This window comes from Equus asinus, chromosome 19 (assembly GCF_041296235.1).
Source record: "Equus asinus isolate D_3611 breed Donkey chromosome 19, EquAss-T2T_v2, whole genome shotgun sequence".
NCBI lineage: Eukaryota > Metazoa > Chordata > Mammalia > Perissodactyla > Equidae > Equus > Equus asinus.
The window spans coordinates 9925457-9944004 of NC_091808.1; the positions used below are offsets into that span (position 1 = coordinate 9925457).

Here is an 18548-nt window from a genome sequence, read left to right on the forward strand (position 1 = left end):
GATCAGAACGGGCTGAGCTAACTGATCTAATTTCCCCAACAGACCAATATCTCAGTGTGAGCTTTTTTCCTCCTACTGAACCTCTGAACTATTTTACGTTGGCTTATGCACTCTTGTTTCTGAAAATGATAAAAAATACATTTCACGCATGGCCCTGGAGAGCAAGAGTCATCTTCATACACTCCTCACAAGGTGGGACACTAAAGGAAAACCAGCAGGGAGATTGTGTTTGTGTGCATATCTGAGTTCTAAAAGAAGGTGAGGTATAAGGTGTCTCCTCAAACCCAAGTATGGGGTTTTAAGACTGACTGTGATAAACCTTGAAACTCTAACACTTCCGAGCTCTCTGCTAAGAGATGACCTCACTGGGCTACCAACTCTCTCCTTTGACCACTAGGATATTCTCAGCACTAACTCCACCTTCTTTAGGCTTACGATGCTGCATCAAGTAGGCTGTACCAATAAAATCAGTGTGACGTCAATTGGAAGAATCTAATGTGTCTGAATATCTTTAACAACTCAAAGATTCAGAGAAGCAAACTCTACCCTCTTCTATCCAATAGCTAAAACAGCTAGATATTTTAAAATAGCTTTATTCACATTTAATTCATATACCATACAATTCACCTATTTAAAGCACACAATTCAATAGTTTTTAGTATATTCACCAAGTTGCACAGCCATCACCACAATCAATAAAGTAGCTAGGTTTTTTTTTCTTTTGAAGACACTGGAGATGTCTTACAGTAAGGACAAAAAAAATAAATACATATTATTTTTCCCTGGCTTATATGAAATGAACATTTTAGACTCTGGATATATATATCGGACGAAACTATTTCCCAGAAAGGCCCAATGGGCAGTATATGAAATGCCTTTTCTTGTGTCTTAAGGCATCCCTTTGAGCACAAGCACTACCACTTTTAAAAATCTCTATTTAACAGTCCTCCCTCATTGTTTATTTGCATTTCTTTTATTTAGCCACTATCTGAACTGACTATTCACTTACCCAGTGTTTAAGCCTTTAACCTGTTTGAAAAACAGCATGCTTTAAGGGTTGAGAGCACCAGCTCTTTTCAGACTCAGGTCTGAATCTGCCCAGTTTATTTAGTAGAGGTGTGGACCGACACCCTTGGGCAAAACATTTACCTTCTGAGTCTCAATTACTGATAAAATGATGGATGATTGTTAAAATTTTAACATGAATAAAATGCCCAGAGTAGCATTTAAAGCCTAGGAGGAACTTACTAATAAATGGCAGTTACCGGTTTGTCTGAGTTTTTACTATATGGAGGTAAATATTAACCCTTTGTCCACCACCATGGAAAATTTTTTCACACATTTATCTTAAGGTTTTTTTCTTTCCATCACTTGACAGGGATGGAAATAAGCCTGCTTCCTCATGCAAAGGTCTGATAAATATTCATATAAATGTTCTTCTAAGTGATGCTTTTAATTCATTCTTCCATCAGATTTACTTTCATAAAGGGTAGCTTAATTATCAAAATTGTCTTCCCAAAAAATAGATGATGAATTGTCTAAAAATCTCTTGGTAAATAATCGTTCCTCCTTCCCCACTGATGTGATGTCACTCACATAGTAGGTGCATGTAAGGCTTTTACTGAGCTCCCTAAGTTGACTTTTTACAATTATGACATATTCTCTGGCCAACACTATGGTAATTTAACTTGGGGAATTATCTTGCTTCATAACCATCAGTCTTCACATTGAAGAACATGGTAACTCTCCATTCTTAACTATTTTTTCACGCAATTAAGTTCATAGTTTTCTTCATAGATATCCCAAAAATTTCATATAGATCCTCCTTCACTTTAGGCATTTCATTTTTTGTTGTGATAATGAGATTTTTCTCCTAATATTTTTTTTTTAAAGATTTTATTTTATTTTATTTTCCTTTTTCTCCCCAAAGCTCCCCAGTACATAGTTGTATATTCTTTGTTGTGGGTCCTTCTAGTTGTGGCATGTGGGACGCTGCCTCAGCGTGGTTTGATGAGCAGTGCCATGTCCGCGCCCAGGATTCGAACCAACGAAACACTGGGCTGCCTGCAGTGGAGTGCGCGAATTTAACCACTCAGCCACGGGACCAGCCCCTCTCCTAATATATATATATTTTTTAAAGATTTTATTTTTTCCTTTTTCTCCCCAAAGCCCCCCAGTACATAGTTGTATATTCTTAGTTTTGGATCCTTCTAGTTGTGGCATTTGGGATGCCGCCTCAGCGTGGCTTGATGAGCGGTGCCATGTCCACGCCCAGGATACGAACCAACGAAACACTGGGCCGCCTGCAGTGGAGTGCGCGAACTTAACCACTCAGCCACGGGGCCGGCCCCCCCTCTCCTAATATTTTGATAATTAGATATTGCTGGCAAGAAAAACACTACCAATTTTTAAATATCTTTATGTGGTATATAGCTATCTTATTGAACTCTTATTTTTAGTTTTTCAATTGATTCTGTTGGTTTTCCTAGGCTTAAGATTGTCACACCTGCAAATATTGCTATTTCTACCATTTTTTCCTAACAGGGCTATCTTTTACAGGATGTATTCTTGCAATGGCCAGGATAGCATCAAACATTGGAAGTGTTACTGGGCGTGTTGTTCCATTTTCCGATTTCAAGGGGAATTCCACCCGTGTTTTCCCATTAGTCGACTGTTTGCTGTTGATTTAAGACAGATATTCTTGTATCTCCTACCAGCTTTTAAAGAGTTCATAATCAGGAAGAATTGGTGAATTAACGTTATCTTGGCACATACTGGGAAGATACAGCATGAGGTTCAACATATGCTGGTGCCAGACTCCATGGGTTCAAAACCAGGATCAGCGACTGACTAGCAATTTGTCCTTGGGCAGGCTATTTAACTTCTTGGCCTAAATTTCTCAATCCTTAAAGTGAGGGTAATAATAATAATAATAAAATCTCTTTCTTAGGGTTGTTGTGAGGATTAACTGAGATAATGTATTACAACAATGCCTGGCACAGAATAAATACCAAGTATTACTTGTTATTTGCCCTCTTTAATTAAGAGAATTTCTTATTTAAATTTGTCGGTGTTTTACTTAGGATTTTCATGGCTACTTCCATAAGTGAAATTTGAAGTTTTCTCCCTTTGCACTGCCTTACCAGGTTGCCTCATATTTTGTTAGGGTTCTAAGAGTTTATGGTAGTTTCAGAACACGTATTTGTTCTCTTTTGGTGTTTTTACAGGATCTAGGATAAGTAAGATAGTTTATTGATAAGTTTTTTCAAATTTTTAAAAAGAACATACAGGGGCTGGCCTTGCAGCCTAGTAGTCAAGCTCGGCATGCTCTGCTTCAGCAGCACAGGTTCAGTTCCCGGGAGCAGATCTACACCACTCATTGGTGGCCATGCTGTGGCGGCGACCTACATACAAAATAGAGGAAGACTGGCACAGATGTTAGCTCAGAGCGAATCTTCCTCAAACAAAAAGAGGAAGACTGGCAATAGACGTTAGCTCAGGGCAAATCTTCCTCAGCAAAAAAAAAAAAAAAGAACATCTAATTTCTATGCTATGTAGGTCTGCAGCTCTTCTCCCTTTTTTGGTTGGGAGGCCATGGCTTTTAATATACATTTAATGTATTCCACGATTAACAATTTATTCAAGTGCTCTACTTCTTAAGACTATTCTGAAAAGCAATCAGTTCCACTTTCATCATTAGATCTTTCAAAGTTGTACATGACATATAAATTTAGACCCAGTGTCTCTCTCGTCACTTTCTTCTGCATGTACTCCTGTCTTGTTCCTCCTGCCTATTTCTTATTCTTTCCTCCTCTCAACAACAACAAAATCCTCTGTAAAAGATAGTTTTGCCCTTTCCAAACACCTATGGGGCACCTGTATCCAATCCTATGCTAAACATACTCATCCCTCTGTCTTCCTTTTACTACATTTAATTTTAAAGGTGGGAGAGCTTTCATAAGATAAAAAAGAAAAAGCTAACATTCTCCACCCTCGTCACCCTCCTCAAGTCTGTAGCTTCTGTGAGGAAGGAGTGCCCTCTCCTACTCTCTGGCCTTCTTCCCAAGAACTCAGCTTCTACTCACCCACTGCGGAGTCTTCAAGAACAAGAGCAAGATCAGCTCTGGAGTAAACAAATGGGTTATGACGAATCTTAAAGGACAGGGATGAAGGATTTTAACAATCTAAAAGTAGGAAGTATTTGCTTTGCTGTGTGCAATACAGGAAGATGTTACCAGTTCTAGTTCCTTCTTGCCTACTTGAGAAGGCAGGGCACAGGGATGTGGGCCACTGTACCTGTGACTAGTTTGTCATATACAGCTTAGGAAAAGCACATTATCTAGCTATGTTCTAATACAACGAACATAAGTGAAATGACCTTGTAAAAACATCAAAATGACTTTTAAGTCCTAGAAAATATTCCAACTTAAATTATGATTTAACATTTTCATATAATCTCAAATATTAAAGAGACTGAAACCTTCCAGATATCCGTATCCTACCTCTTATCCAATACACTTAAGAGAATCCTAATAGGAAAGGAAATAGTTAATAAATGGATGGTAGCTTCTAGAAATCAATACTTTGCAAAAGGACTCACTCCCTTTTGGAATTTGTCCAGCAATCAATGTCAAGTTCAGTCTCTATGATTTGTGGATTCTACCTTTTCCTTTTTTGGAAAAACAGTACATTAGCTTCTCTAATTCTTCCTGCAAGGCTCCCTCTCTTCACAGCTCCTCAGACCACTGCCAGTAACTCAGCAACACGAAAGTTCTCTCAGCGTCCTAGGATACCACACGTCCTGACCAGGAGACTTGAACTCATCTGTCTCTGTAAGAGAAATCTCCTCTGTTCCAGGATGAGTCCACACCCCTCCAGTATCTTGCGGTGGAGGCAACAGAGTATGGTGGGTTACAAGAGCACGCTCTGGGATGAGGGTGTCAAATCTCAGGAATCTTTCTAGGTGTATGACTTCAAACCAATTACTTAGCTTCTTTTTCTTCGTTTACTCACGTGAAAATATGGGGATGAAGACAGGGTTATTATAGGATTAAATGAGGTAAATACATATAGAAGCCTTAAACTTTATACCAGCAGGTAACATATAGGTGCCATATTAGCAATTATTTATTCTTTTTACCTCATTCTTTTTTGCTCACACAAGAAGGGAATCTTTATGCTACTTTCATACTGAACAGGTAAGTCCCAGTGATGCTGACCAGAACCTCTCATTTCAGCAACTTCAGGCCACACCGAGGACAAATGGACAATAGTAAAAGAAACAGAGAAAAATTTAATCAGAGCAAGACAGCGCAGCCGCCTCCATAGGTAGCATAAACACGTGGGGTAGCCAGCTACGTTCAGGATAACAGGACGCAGACTGCATATGGACCCCACCATTGTTAATCTCCTCTAAATGTCCCTTTTCTTAGGTCAGGACACAAAATCAAACTCCTAATAACAATATAAAATACTGAGGATGGGGAATTTTAAAAAACTGCAGAAACAGGGATAAAACAGAAAAGAGTAACTTTTACCTTGTTCTTCTTTTACTGAATTAAAACTAAAGAAAGCCAAATTAATCACTGATGTAGGTACATATCTGCATTTAATTACATGCTATAATGAAAGATTATTCTAAATTTAAGATATTGTTAGAAATAGTTTCAAAAATAGACAATAATATAGCACAAAGCTCAGCAACCATGAGTCCATTTGCAACTATGAGGCAAATCAACTTTAAGTGGGTCTTTTTGGCTATTTTAAAACTTAGTATTCCAGAGGGCTGATATCACAACAAATGACACATTCAGCCACAGATCAAGAGTCCAGCTTCACTTGAAGGCTGCTTCAATACTTTCAAAGTCTTAAAATATTTTTGAAAGTGCGTACAGCGCAGCAGGAAGTCTCAGAGCTTCAGTTATCATGAAAGCTAAAATGCATGGGGCACTTAGAGCGTATCAGGCACACTGGGCAAAGCACTTCTCAGCGCACCCTCACAACTACTCTTGCCCTTTCACAGATGAGAAAGCTGAGGCAGAAGTGGCAGTAAACACCCCGCCCAGGAAAACACAACCAGAAGCTAAACCCAGGAATTCCAAGGCCAGAGCCCTTCCTCTTCTCTACGCTGAGCTGTGGTTTTCTCACTTGTAGCGATGCCTAAGTATTGTTTCATGAAGCTTCTTTTTCAGTTTTGACAGTGTATTTATGCATGTACTGGGTCACTGATCAAAAATGTAATTTCTCACTGTAGGCTGGGGTTAAAAAAAGGCGGAGGGAGGGTTGGGGGTGCTTAAAAAGCCACTTACTTAAAGTGTTCATTCTTTTACTTAAAAAATCTGAAAATAAATGATTCCAACCTTAGTTGAATTTCAAACCTGATATAAGGAATTATCCCAATCAAAAAGTCAATGCTTTGACTTCTACACTAATTCCAGACTAATAGGCATGTAAAAAAGAGGGTTTCCCAAATACTGTTCCAGTAGAGCCCTCCTTCAAGATGTCTGTGGGTGGGGCCGGCCCAGTGGTGCAGCAGTTAAGTTCGTACATTCCGCTTCTTGGCGGCCCGGGGTTCACCAGTTCGGATCCTGGGTGCGGACATGGCACCCCTTGGCAAAAGTTATGCTGTGGCAGGCGTCCCACGTATAAAGTAGAGGAAGATGGGCACGGGTGTTAGCTCACGGCCAGTCTTCCTCAGCAAAAAGAGGAGGATTGGCAGTAGTTGGCTCAGGGCTAATCTTCCTCAAAAAAAAAAGATGTCTGTGGGTATTTCCTGGAGGAAGGGGTGTTCTTGTGACCAAATAAGCTTGGCAAAATGGGAAATACTGCACATTAGATTTCCTTCCTGGACACATGACACAATGCACAGTATTAAAAACATTGACAAGCTCTGCAGAAAAGCAGTAATATAACCACCATCAAAAATTAAAATCTGGGGGCCAGCCCTCCAGCCAAGTGGTTAAGTTCATGTGCTCTGCCTTCGGCGGCCCAGGGTTTCACCGGTTTGGATCCTGGGCGTGGACATGGCAGCGCTCATCAGGCCAAGTTGAGACGGCATCCCACATGCCACAACTAGAAAGACCTACAACTAAAAATATACAACTATGTACTGGGGGGATTGGGGAAGAAAATATGGGGGATGGGGGCGGGGAGAAGAAGATTGGTAACAGTTGTTAGCTCAGGTGCCATTACCAATCTTTAAAAAAATTTTTTTTAAAAATCTGATTAACTGTTTTTAACCCAGTGTGTTCCCAAACTTAAAGTTCATTCCGGAACCTCTCCCACCAACAACTATTAATCTCTCATAAGACTAGTATTCTGCAAAACACAATTTGGGAAACACTGCTTTTTGCAAACTTATCCAGAAAAGGGAGATCCTAATAAGCACCAGCTGTTATAGTATATAAACCTCATTCAAATAAGCACAAACATAGCAAAGACAAATAAAATACACCAAAAATTCTATTCTGGTTAAGTATTTCATCTCTGCTGAGCGGTTTTATCCAAATATTAAATAGCTGTATCATTTAATAAATACTTAGCAGAAACAATGTATTATATTGTGATAACAAGAGGTGGGGAAGAGGGGAGAGAAGAGATAGGAAAAAAGGAAAAAAATTTTAAAAATCTGCAATTCAAATAAATTACAACCTACTGTACAATGCTTACATACAGAGGAAATCTACTGAGACAAAAACTTACGTACACAGGAAAAACTTACAACTCACAATCAAAGGCTGAAGAGAGAATGAAACCATACTGTAAAGAGAGAGCCAAAAGATCTACAAGAATCATGTTAGTGGCCTGAGTTTGTGTCCCCCTGCTGAAGAATCCAGAAGTAAATGAAGTGGCTGATAACATGCCATCAAAGAGGGCAAGAGTTGTTTACTTAGACCAGGAACCCTTTGAGACCAGCATAAAGAACAGTACCCCGTGTAATGGGCAATAAAACTGTGGAACAAATTAATTCATAACAGATGGCTGAGGAACAGGGATGCTCAGGGGTGGTGAATCGCACCGTCATCTCTTATCGGTGACAGAATCCTTGGCTTTTTGGTAGCAATTCCTACAATCAAGGCCAGCATACCACCTTTATGTAGGTAGAGAATTAGTACCAAATATAGCCAAAGAATACTATCTTAAGCATATTCTTCACATCCTCAAATTTGATTCTACATTTTTGGTTCTTTCTTGTCCACTCCCATTGCCTTTGGTTAATGTTTTTCCTTCCCCCAAAACAAAGAGCTCATAGACCTCACAACATTCAGTACTTAGAAGCTGACAATGAACTTGGTGTGAGGCTTGAGGATTTGTTAATCAACAACTTGACTTATTAAGGTTGTACTTTACAACACATAACATTTACTTCTTAACCATTTATTCATGAGTACAAAAGCAAAAATTTGAAAATACACATTTTGATGTTACTCACATTATGTGAAGTAGAGAACTACTGTATTGTGAAATTACACCAGGCACCTAACCAACCAGGAGAAAAAATGGGAAAAAACGGTTACATGCCATAAAGCTCTCATAAATAAACTGACTTCAAGACCACAGGCAAAAGGAGAGGTACCAGTACAGGACAAAAAGGCAAGTCAGAAAGCCTACACCTAGGATCACGGAAAGTAAGAGCAGAAGAGACTGAAGAGTTTTTCAATCTGGTCCCCTTGGTATAATCCTGGGACGACTGAAGCCCAGAGAGGAGTGACTTAACCAGCATGACACGATTAGTCATCGAGTCAGGACCCAGCCCAGACCTTCCAATACCCAGGCTTCTGCACTTCCTACTGCAACACAAGGTCTCCTATCTTCTCTACAAGACTAACATGGAAAAGAAACACTCTGGCCTAACTAAAACTATAAACCACTAATCAAATTATGACTCTGTACAACTAGAGCATTTAGGATAAACCACCTCGTTTTGTATTATAACATGTGGTCACTGTCTGGAAACCTGTTAAAATCCTCATTAGGCTATATTTATAAATCTTCACTCTAAAGTACTAAGTAAAAAGTGGTTAGCAAAAAAACCAAGACCCTATAGAGGAAAATAAAACTATTTCATATGAGAAAGTCACACACTATTCCAGGGTGCACACATTTCGAAGTGAGATCTGGGTTCAAATCCTAGCTCAACCGTACAATTTCTGCATGACCTTGGACACGCTCCTCACTTTGATTTCCCATCTGTAACGATGCTGGGGGGCAGAACTACCTACCTCAGAGGTTTGCCCAACATTTAATGGTACTCAAAGAGTAATTCTCTCCCCTAGTCTATTTTTGTCCATCTCCCTTGATTCTCTCTTTCAACTTTTAGCTTCATACAACCAGCCTCCAAAAATCTTGCCCGCTACATCACAATTATAAATATTAGTACACTAAACACCTTTAAAAAAAAGGAAAAAGGGATTATATGCCAAAGAGCACTTAATATGTGAATACAATCTTTGTAAATGTTAGCGAAAAGGTTCAAAAAGACATTACTGCATAAAGTATAAAAATTTCTTTCAAACAAACTGGACAAAGAATGAAGATAACTAGGCTCTAGACCAGTCCTGCGGCGGATAAGGCACAGGACCCTAAGCAAGCAACTCTACTTCACAGGAACTTCCACCAGTCACGGCTCAAAGTCAGCCACTCACTGCTCTGGTTACCGTGAGCCTCAGTGTTCCCATCTTCAGAGAACCACTCCGACCAGAAGGTTTCTAAAGTTCTCACATTTCTTCCACCCGAAAGTCTATCATCAGCATCAGCATCATCATAAAACTTATTATGTCCGGCACTTGTTATGTGCCAGGCCCTGTTCTAAGCACTTTACACAGAGTGACTCATTTCATCCCCCTACATTATTCTCGGAAATGGTCTATATCACTCCCATCCAAGGAATCTAAGCTAGGGAGAAGGGAAGGAACTTGCCTAAAGCTGCAGAGCCCACAGGAGGGGTGAGGATTCAACAATCCAGGGAGACGGTCTGGCTGCACCTGTGCTTTTAATCACAAGCAATACAGCCTCTCAGAATTCCCTAAAGCCCAGAGTGGGCCTTATCTATAGACACGTAAACAGAAATCTGTTCATGCTATTTTATTCCTGTGCCTAAATATGGCTGATCCATAATCTACTGTGGAGGGAAAGAATGGTGACTAACATGTTAACAGTACCTGTAAAAGAGCAAGACAGTTTACAACACAAAGTTATAAAGTAGCAAGTTAATTAAGACCAAGCTAGAAAATGTATATTTTGTTTCTCGGACAAACATTTTATCACAATAATCAAGGTGCTGTGATGTTTTAACATTATCATACTTCCTTCATCATCAAATTTATCTGCTAGATAATGCTCCCAAGGAATAATTATCATGTAAAATCAGACTGCCACAAATATCGGTTAAGTAGATTTTCTCAGTCTTTGTAACCATGCATATGAAAATGCATACATACATATAAATAAGCAAACACAGATCTACAACTTAAACACTGTACTGTGAAGTTAGTGTGTCAAGTTAGACACAATGAATTAAGGGTTGTGCAAATAGGTATGTGCTGGACACTGCCAACAGAAACAGCTGGGGCAGGCTCTACCTCGCTCCTTTGAGGCCACTTCACACCTGACTGACCTCTTGCAATTCTCTGAATGCCATTCTTCCTTCCTCTGCCAGTTTAACATCGAAGTAGCTAATAAAACACAATTCTGCCATCCTCTCACCCCTTCTATCTCAAGTGAAAAGTTATAAGCACAATGGGGGTAGGAAGCTCAGTGAGGTAGAAATGGCATGTCAGAGGACAACACACACACATGCGCACACACACTGCAAGACAAAATTCTGATGGCAACCAGCTGTTAACCTTAATTTCATCACCATCAGTCTATCATCCGCCACCCAGTCCTGCATTAACTCTTCTCACATCCTTGGAAGGCCTGAGAAACAGAAGAACAAACATTTAGTGTTTACTCCCAGACTGGTAGAAATATTGCCTCACTCTGTTCTGCCCCTATCCTCCGGACTACTCAAGGTAGTGGCTAGGGTCCAGGTGGACAGTCCTCAGAGCGGTGAGACACCCAAAGTAAGAACTCTCATACAGCTCAATTCCTTCTTTAATTAAGGATGGCTCCAGTACTAGTCTTCTCTCCAATAAAAACCAAAATATAGACTAATCACTAAATTGTTAGGTTACTTGGCTTGATCTGCATTCAAATACAAGATCTTTACACCTCAATAACTAAACAACAAAACAAGTCACAAGCAATGTAACCCAGAGGTTCAGAGATTTGATCTTCTTTCACACAATTTCATCACACAACCAAGTTTTACCAACCTTTTGCCAATATCCATACTAACGCACCCATCACATTTCTATTTCTATAACACCAGACAACATACATAACATCAAATACCTAATTACAAGGAGCTTTGGAAAAAAGGAAAATGGATTTTTAAAATAGAAACACCACCAGAAAGGTAACCAGAAGACAGTACCTGAAGTGAAATTTTGCCCTATTGGATTTTATTTTTGCATGCTGGTGGGGCGGGGAGGGGGGCACGATCTGGATTTGTGTCTGTATTTTTATGGCAGGTGGCAAAACTGAGAATGCTCAGTGGTCAACCCCTCCTGGAAAAAAGGCAGTAATGACAGAAATCTATAACCTACAAAAGTTGATCAAAACGAAAAACTTCAGTAAATATTCAAAATTAATAAAGGATGCTTTGTGGTATACACGTGCAAATACAAATAAAGATTCAAATAAAATCAAATTATAAAACCAAACCCCGTTCTTAAACTGGACTTTCTTAGCTATTCTTTTATATTAACTTTATGAAAATTTATAAGTCTATCTCAGGTTCTCACTTTATACGCCATTAGAAACAGAAACAGAGACCTCATTAATACATTTTAGAATGTAAAGCACAGGGGAAAAAACTAACTGGTTTAAACAAGAACCTGCAATCTGAAGTGCCAAAGAACTAAAGTAAACTGCCTTGAAATCAAAAACCAGAAAGTCCCTTTTGTTATAGCAGCAAATTATTTCATGACAAATATCTATATTTCACTAAAGAAAGACCAAGAGAAAAACTAAATACATCTAGCCTGAATCTCTGTGATGTCATGATCAAAAAGTAATTCACCTATACAGATGGCCCTAGTATAAAGACTATTTTTTAGGGGAGGAGTTGGGGTGAAATGGGAAGGGGAGGTGCACCACAGTGTATGGGAGATATTACACCAGCTTTGAAAGTAATCTTTTTATAGTGTTTTTAAAAGTACATCCACACATACAGTAGAGATGTGAGATGCTTCCATATCTGATGACAACACGCATCCCAAGTAATAAAACCTTTCTTTATTCAACAAACAAGAGGATCCAAATCTTACAGGGAAATTAATAAATACACTTCAAACAAGAAGCCTTTATCAAAAGTTCTGTCCACATAAGTTATTAAGCATGACTACTGCATTTTATCTGATGTAAATAATGCAACCTTGTGCAAAAAGTAATACATTTAAGACTTGCTTTACTTGGGTAAAAATATTTTTATATGATTATATTTAATGACCAAAAAAGAAAAGCTTAATAAAAATTATATATATATGCATGCAGCTTATTTCATTATGTAAAGAAAAAAAAAGACTTAAAAGGAAACCAGCAAAGATTCTAAGCTGCTCCCATAGATCATATACTCTAGACTGCAAACACAGCTAATTACTTGCTACTAGTTTGAAAAAATGTACGAAACAAAGCTAAAGACTTTCACTTCTGGTTCTCCTATAAAGATTTTCATAACTAAAAATTCATAAGAAATTTTTACCTTTCTACAAAAACGTTCTATATCCAACTTCCTATCCCAGAATATCAGTAACAACCTGATTTCTTAAAATCATCAATTTAGATTGCTTTACACAAATGCCATCTGAAAAAAGTCATGTTCAGCTCAGTAATTCCCAAGTGTAGACACCTAATACCCGGCACAAGAACTTTTGCTGCATTTTAGTGAACTGCATCAACAGAAACGCCTTCTGCGCAGACGACCTTATTTTATACAAATCTTTCCATTAACTCTTAAGAGCCTAACATCTAAGGAAGCTTTTTGCAAAACGTACTTTGCTTAAGCTGGACATAGATTTACTTGAATATCCGGGAAGCTGTCAAAATCGATCTCAAACTGCATCATATTCAAGGCACAGAATGGCAACTCTTTACTGGGCCTCCTCTCCTTTCTTTCACAAGAGCGCCTTTAACATCCCCTAGCTTACATTTCCGGGCTCATGAGTCACTGAGCAATGAGCTCTAAGTTTCCCTTAGAACGCCACTCAAACAGCTCCTCTACAGCATTCAAGGATCTGGCCCCCAAATATCTCCTTAGCCCACCCCCACGACCCACCACGGCCCCAGGGAACAAACTGAATTATCCACTATTGCTAGACTACGTCTTTTTACCTTTGTCCTCTAGCTTTGCTGCCCCTCCACACACCGTCTCTTCTGCAACCCTCCTCTCCCAAATCCCATTGGGCCTTCAAGGCCCTGCTTGGCACCGCCTCGCCCAGGGAGCCTTCCAGATTTCTGCCGGGCGGAAGTGATCGATGGGTCGGGTCTTCCCTGGGTGCCTTGCTAGCACCTTGCAGTTCTTTCCCAGGACTTATCACCTCCTTCCTGGTATGGTATTATTTGTGTAGTACTCGTCTTATCTCCCACACCAGAGCGTTAGCTCCTTGGGGGAGGGGACCGCGGGCCCCGCTTCACCTCTGAATCCCTCGGGCGCGGACCGCTCGGTAGGGGAGGGGGCGCCCAACCGAACTCGGGGAGGCTCCAGCCGCGCCGCTCCCGACCGGAAATCGGTTGGACATTTTTCCGAAATGAAGATCTCAGAGATGCGACCGTGCCTCCCGCGAACAGGAAGTTCACCCGCGGCCGGGAGCGGGGCGGCGGGAGTGACAGCTGGCCCGGCCCGCACCTCCCCGCCCTCCCGACGCCGGCCGGGGACGCCCCCGCGCCGCCGAGCCCCGGCCGCAGGCCCCCGGCGCCGCGCCGGCGACGGGAGGGGAGGCTCCGGAGGGGCCCGGGCCGGGGGGCGGCCAGGCCCCGCCACCACCGCCCGAGAAAATGGAGGCAGCCCCGGGGCCCGCGGACCGGCCGGGCCGGGCAGGCGGAAGCCGGGCAGCGTCCGCGCCGCGAGCAGGGCCGGGCCGGGGTCACTCACGGGGCTGGGCCGGGCGGCTCCCTCTCCGCCTCAGCGTCGTCGCCGTCCCCGTCCTCGGCCGCCGCCGCCGCCTCGGGCTGCTCGCTCGGTCCCCGCGGCGCGGCTCGGGCGCTCGGCCCCTCCGTTGTCTTCCGCCCGCTCCTGCTCCCGGCGACGGGCTCCCGCGGCGGCGGCGGCGGCTGCGCGGGCGGACGGCGGCCCAGGGGCTCCCGCGGCGGCCGCCGCACTGCTGCGCTCGCTCGCGCGCTCGGGCTGCGGCTGCGGCTGTGCTGCGGGGCCCGGCGCCGCCTTCGCCCTCGCCCTCGCCTTCCCCGGCTCCTGGAGGCTCGCTCTCTCCCAGGCCGCGCCGCTCCCCGCTCCCGGCCCGAGCCCGGCTTTGACGTGCGCACTGCGCAGCCGCCGAGGGTGCGACGTCGGGCGGCGCCGCAACGCCCCCCTCGGCCTCGGGCGCCCCCGGGCGGCCGGGCGGACTCAGCGCTGGAATCCGCGCCCAGGCCGAGGAGAGAGTGGACGCGGGGAAAAGCAGAAGTCAGTACCGGAGTTCCTCTTCTGTCGTCTGCCGCTTAAATGTCAGTGCTCAGCCCCTTCTCGTCTGTCTAAGCACTCTTCCTGGAGGAGTCTCACGCCCACTTTCTACGACCACTTCCTCGACTCTTAACAAAGCTTTGTTTCTGCTAAAGGCCAGCAGCTGACTTTGTGTAGACCGATCGTGTCGTACTTTCGAGGGAACTAACTCTCATTTTAGCATCCTCTGTGAGAGAGCGTGGAAAGTGATGGAATGATCCAGATTAATAGGACTCAACAGCTTGGATTTAAATCCTAGCTCCATCATTTCGTATCCACGGGCTGTTTCGTGGCCTGGGTTTCTTCACACGCACGCAACTATAATAATCACAGAGCACCATAGGCTTATGAGGATGAAGGAGATGATGCATTGCAAGGCTCTGACAACAGAGTCTGGTGCAGAAAAATGCCATACATGTATATTTTTGTTTCTTGGTTTTGCTTTGTTTTTAATTTGTAAGTGAACAGGTATTCTGAGCATCTGCTGTGTGTCAGGCACTTTTCTAGGTGGTAGGGCAGCGAAGGAAACAGTCTCTGCTCCTGAGATAAACCATAAACAAATAAACCAACGCATATTAGATGGTCTTAAGTGCTATGGAGAAAAAACCAACACAGGCTAAAGAGGGGAGAGAGTGCAGGGTACTGCTATTTATAGCACTCCTACAGGGAGCACCTACAAGAAGAAAGAGCATGCTGTGAGCTATGTGCGTGGAAAGGCAGAGGGAACAGCAAGGACCAAGGCCTTGAGGTGAGATTGTGCTCTGGAAGCTTGAGTGACGCAGTGGAGCCCAGCAAGAGAGCCCTGAGGGAGGGGAAAGGGTAGAGATGAGGTGAGAATGGGGGCCCTGAAGACCCAAGTGAGGACTTTGGTTTTTACTCTGAACAGGGATGGGAAGCTCTTTGGAGGGTTTTGAGCAGAGAAAGGATGTGATCTGACATTTCAAAAGGATCACTCTGGTTCGGGCGTGAAGACCAGCCTGGAGGGCCTGAGGGCTTCAGCCCAGAGACCAATTAGAAGGCTTTTGAAATAATCCTGTCGAGAGAAGACAGGCTTGGTCCAGGGTGGTCATGGTGGAGGAGTAAAGAAGTGGTTGAGTTCTAGACACGTTTAATAGGTCGAGCTGACAGGATTTTGCTGATTTCTAAGTTTTTGTGTTTTGGGGTTTTTTTTCGCCAAGCAACTTGGAAGATACAATTTGGTGAAGTGGGGAAGACAAAAAGAAACAGATGTGAAGGGAGGATCGGGGGAGTTCATTTGGGGGCATATGAAGTTTGAGCTGCCTGTTAGATACCCAAGTAAGAAGCCAGATATAGAAGGCTGGGGTTTAGGGAGAGGTCCAGGCTGGAGAGAGAACTTGGGGAGTCCTCAGAGAAGGGAAAATCGCAGAACTCAATGAGGTCATTTAAGGGAGTGAGTGTTAATACAGGGCAAGGCCAAGGACAAGCCCGAAGCCCCCATCACTGAGAGGCCAGGGAGATGACAAGGAACCAGCAAAGGATTCTGAGGAACAGGTGGCAGGAGGAGACCCATGAGAGCCTCATGTGCTGGACAACCAGGAGGATGGATCCATGCCACCGATTTTGGCTGTAGTTCAAGGAAGGTTGGTGTTGGTGTCAGCACCGTAGAGGTAACTAGTGGCCTTCGGAAGAACTGCTTCAGCAGAGGTGGATGGGAAAGCCTGGTTGAAGTGATCTCTAGGAAGAATGAGACCTAGAAAGATCTCTAGAAAGAACGGGGCTCTAGAAAGAGAGATCGCGAATGTAGACAACTTTTTCATGAAGTTTTGCTCTAAAGGGAAGCACAGAAATGAGATGGTAGCTGGAGGGAAATGTGGGGTCAAAGCTGATTTTTTGGTTTTGTTTCATTTTGTTTTGCGTTTAGGATGGGAGCTGTTACAGCCGGCTTAAGTGCTGATGGGAACGATTCAGTAGTGAGGGAAAATTTGATGATGCGTGTGGCACAGGGGGATGACATTTTCTGGAGAGCTGTCCTTGAGTGAGCAAGAAGAGAAGGTTGCAGTGCACAGCGGAGGGTCTGGCCTTGGGTTCCAGCTGGGCGCCATCCTTGCACAGTAACAGAGGGCAGGCAGAGTATGGACAGAGAGGCAGGGGGCCTGCTGGACAAGGTGCCAGGGCATGTGGATGTTCCCTTCTGAGGGCTTCTGTCTCCTTGGGGAAGCAGAGAGCAAGATCATCAGCTCAGGGTGTGGAGGGGGAGGAGGTGTTGGAAGTTTGAGGGGAGGGGAGAAGGCGTAAAGAAGGACCAGTCAGCAGGGTTATTCTCTGTTTCTTGTCAGCCACGTTTTGCTGGGAAAGTGCAGGCACAGAAAGGTGAGGAGTTGGATGCAACCAGGGTTATTTCTGCTAGACAGCTCAATGGAGAGAGAAAGGGGAATGGAAGGCGAGGGTATATATACGGAAGCAATAACAATAATAATGGCTGACTGTTGAGTCCAAGCCAGACGAGGAGGCAGTGAGAAAATGCAGGTGGGTATGGAGGCAGTAGACCCTGTAAAAGAGGTAGGATCAAGGGGATGAACATGAAAGGATTGTTGCACTCAGCACTGTAGGGGGAATGAGCTCAAAAGAAGAAGGTGCTAGTTGGAGAGCCACGTTGCTTACACTGAGATTACGGAAGGAGCCGTTTTCAGTAAAAAGTAAGACCTGGGGCATCTTCTCAAACTGTAATGTCCATGTGCATTACCAGGCGATCTTGTTGAGATGCAGATATCCATTCCGTTGGTCTAGGATCCTGGCCCACGATTCTGCATTTCTAACAAGTTGAGGGTGGATGGGATGCTGATAATTCTTATTCTTGTTATTGCCATGATACCAAAACCTCAGTAAATACAACGCACACACAAAAGAAAGCTAGACTAATCTTGCTAGAGAATATATATGAAAAACCTAAATAAAACATATGAAATAGAAGTAAAATAAAAGTGTGTTAAAAGTAAAGTCCATGGGGCCGGCCCCGTGGCCGAGTGGTTAAGTTCTCGCGCTTCGCTTTGGCGGCCCAGGATTTTGCCAGTTTGGATCCTGGGCGCCGACATAGCACTGCTCATCAGGCCACGTGAGGTGGCATCCCACATACCACGACTAGAGGGACCCACAACTAAAATATACAACTATGTACTGGGGTGGGGGGCTTGGGGAGAAAAGCAGAAAATAAAATTGAAAAAGTCCATTCCAATTGAGGACAATTTATCTCAAGCAGAAGCTGTTAGAAAAACCATAGCTGTCCAGGGACTGTTTAGGCTTACAGAGAAATGGGTCGAAAAATCCCGAGCAGGCTGGTTGGTGGAACTTTTTGCTCCTCTCTAGCAACCATGGGAGGGAGGTGTCTGGCCCTCTCCAGTGAGCCGACTGCAAGTTTTATCTAATTTTGACACTTTGTTCAATAAGAGTTTTTACTCCCACAGCTTTTTCTTGTTGTTGAAAAGACCAACGGTCTTTTTAATTATAGTCCCAAAGGGAGGCCTTTATTGTCCTGACATTCCACAAAAACAAGTCAGGGCCCAATTTCTCACGGAATAAAAGAATGCACGGGGGTGGATTATCCCATATGCAGGGGTTTGCTTAAAGGGTCAGAGCAGGATTCCAGGTTAATCTCTTAACTGGGATAAGCCCACTACAGCTGAGAATTGTAGCAGCCAATTTCTGGAGCAGGGGTTTGTAACAAGTTCTGAAGCCAAAGTAGAAGGAGCCACATCATTAGCCTACTTGAATTTACACTGGGGAGACCCCTTCTCCATCCTCCCACTGGGCTTTCTGGAAAGCCCTTTCTATT

The 18548-nt window shown here is 43.3% G+C and overlaps 1 protein-coding gene across 3 annotated transcripts in view; it reads right to left on the bottom strand.

The window, feature by feature from the left end:
* CAB39 (calcium binding protein 39) overlaps positions 1–14332 on the bottom strand; it is an 83217-nt gene extending 68885 nt beyond the window's left edge. The window contains exon 1 of one of the 3 annotated variants that reach the window (XM_044751560.2): positions 14195–14332. The gene's annotated coding sequence lies outside the window, so the exon portion shown is untranslated. Of the gene's footprint in view, positions 1–10844; positions 10864–13434; positions 14129–14194 lie in introns of those variants that run through there. The other 2 variants (XM_014836045.3, XM_070489433.1) reach the window with 2 other exon arrangements.
* Between the last annotated feature and the right edge of the window lie 4216 nt (positions 14333–18548).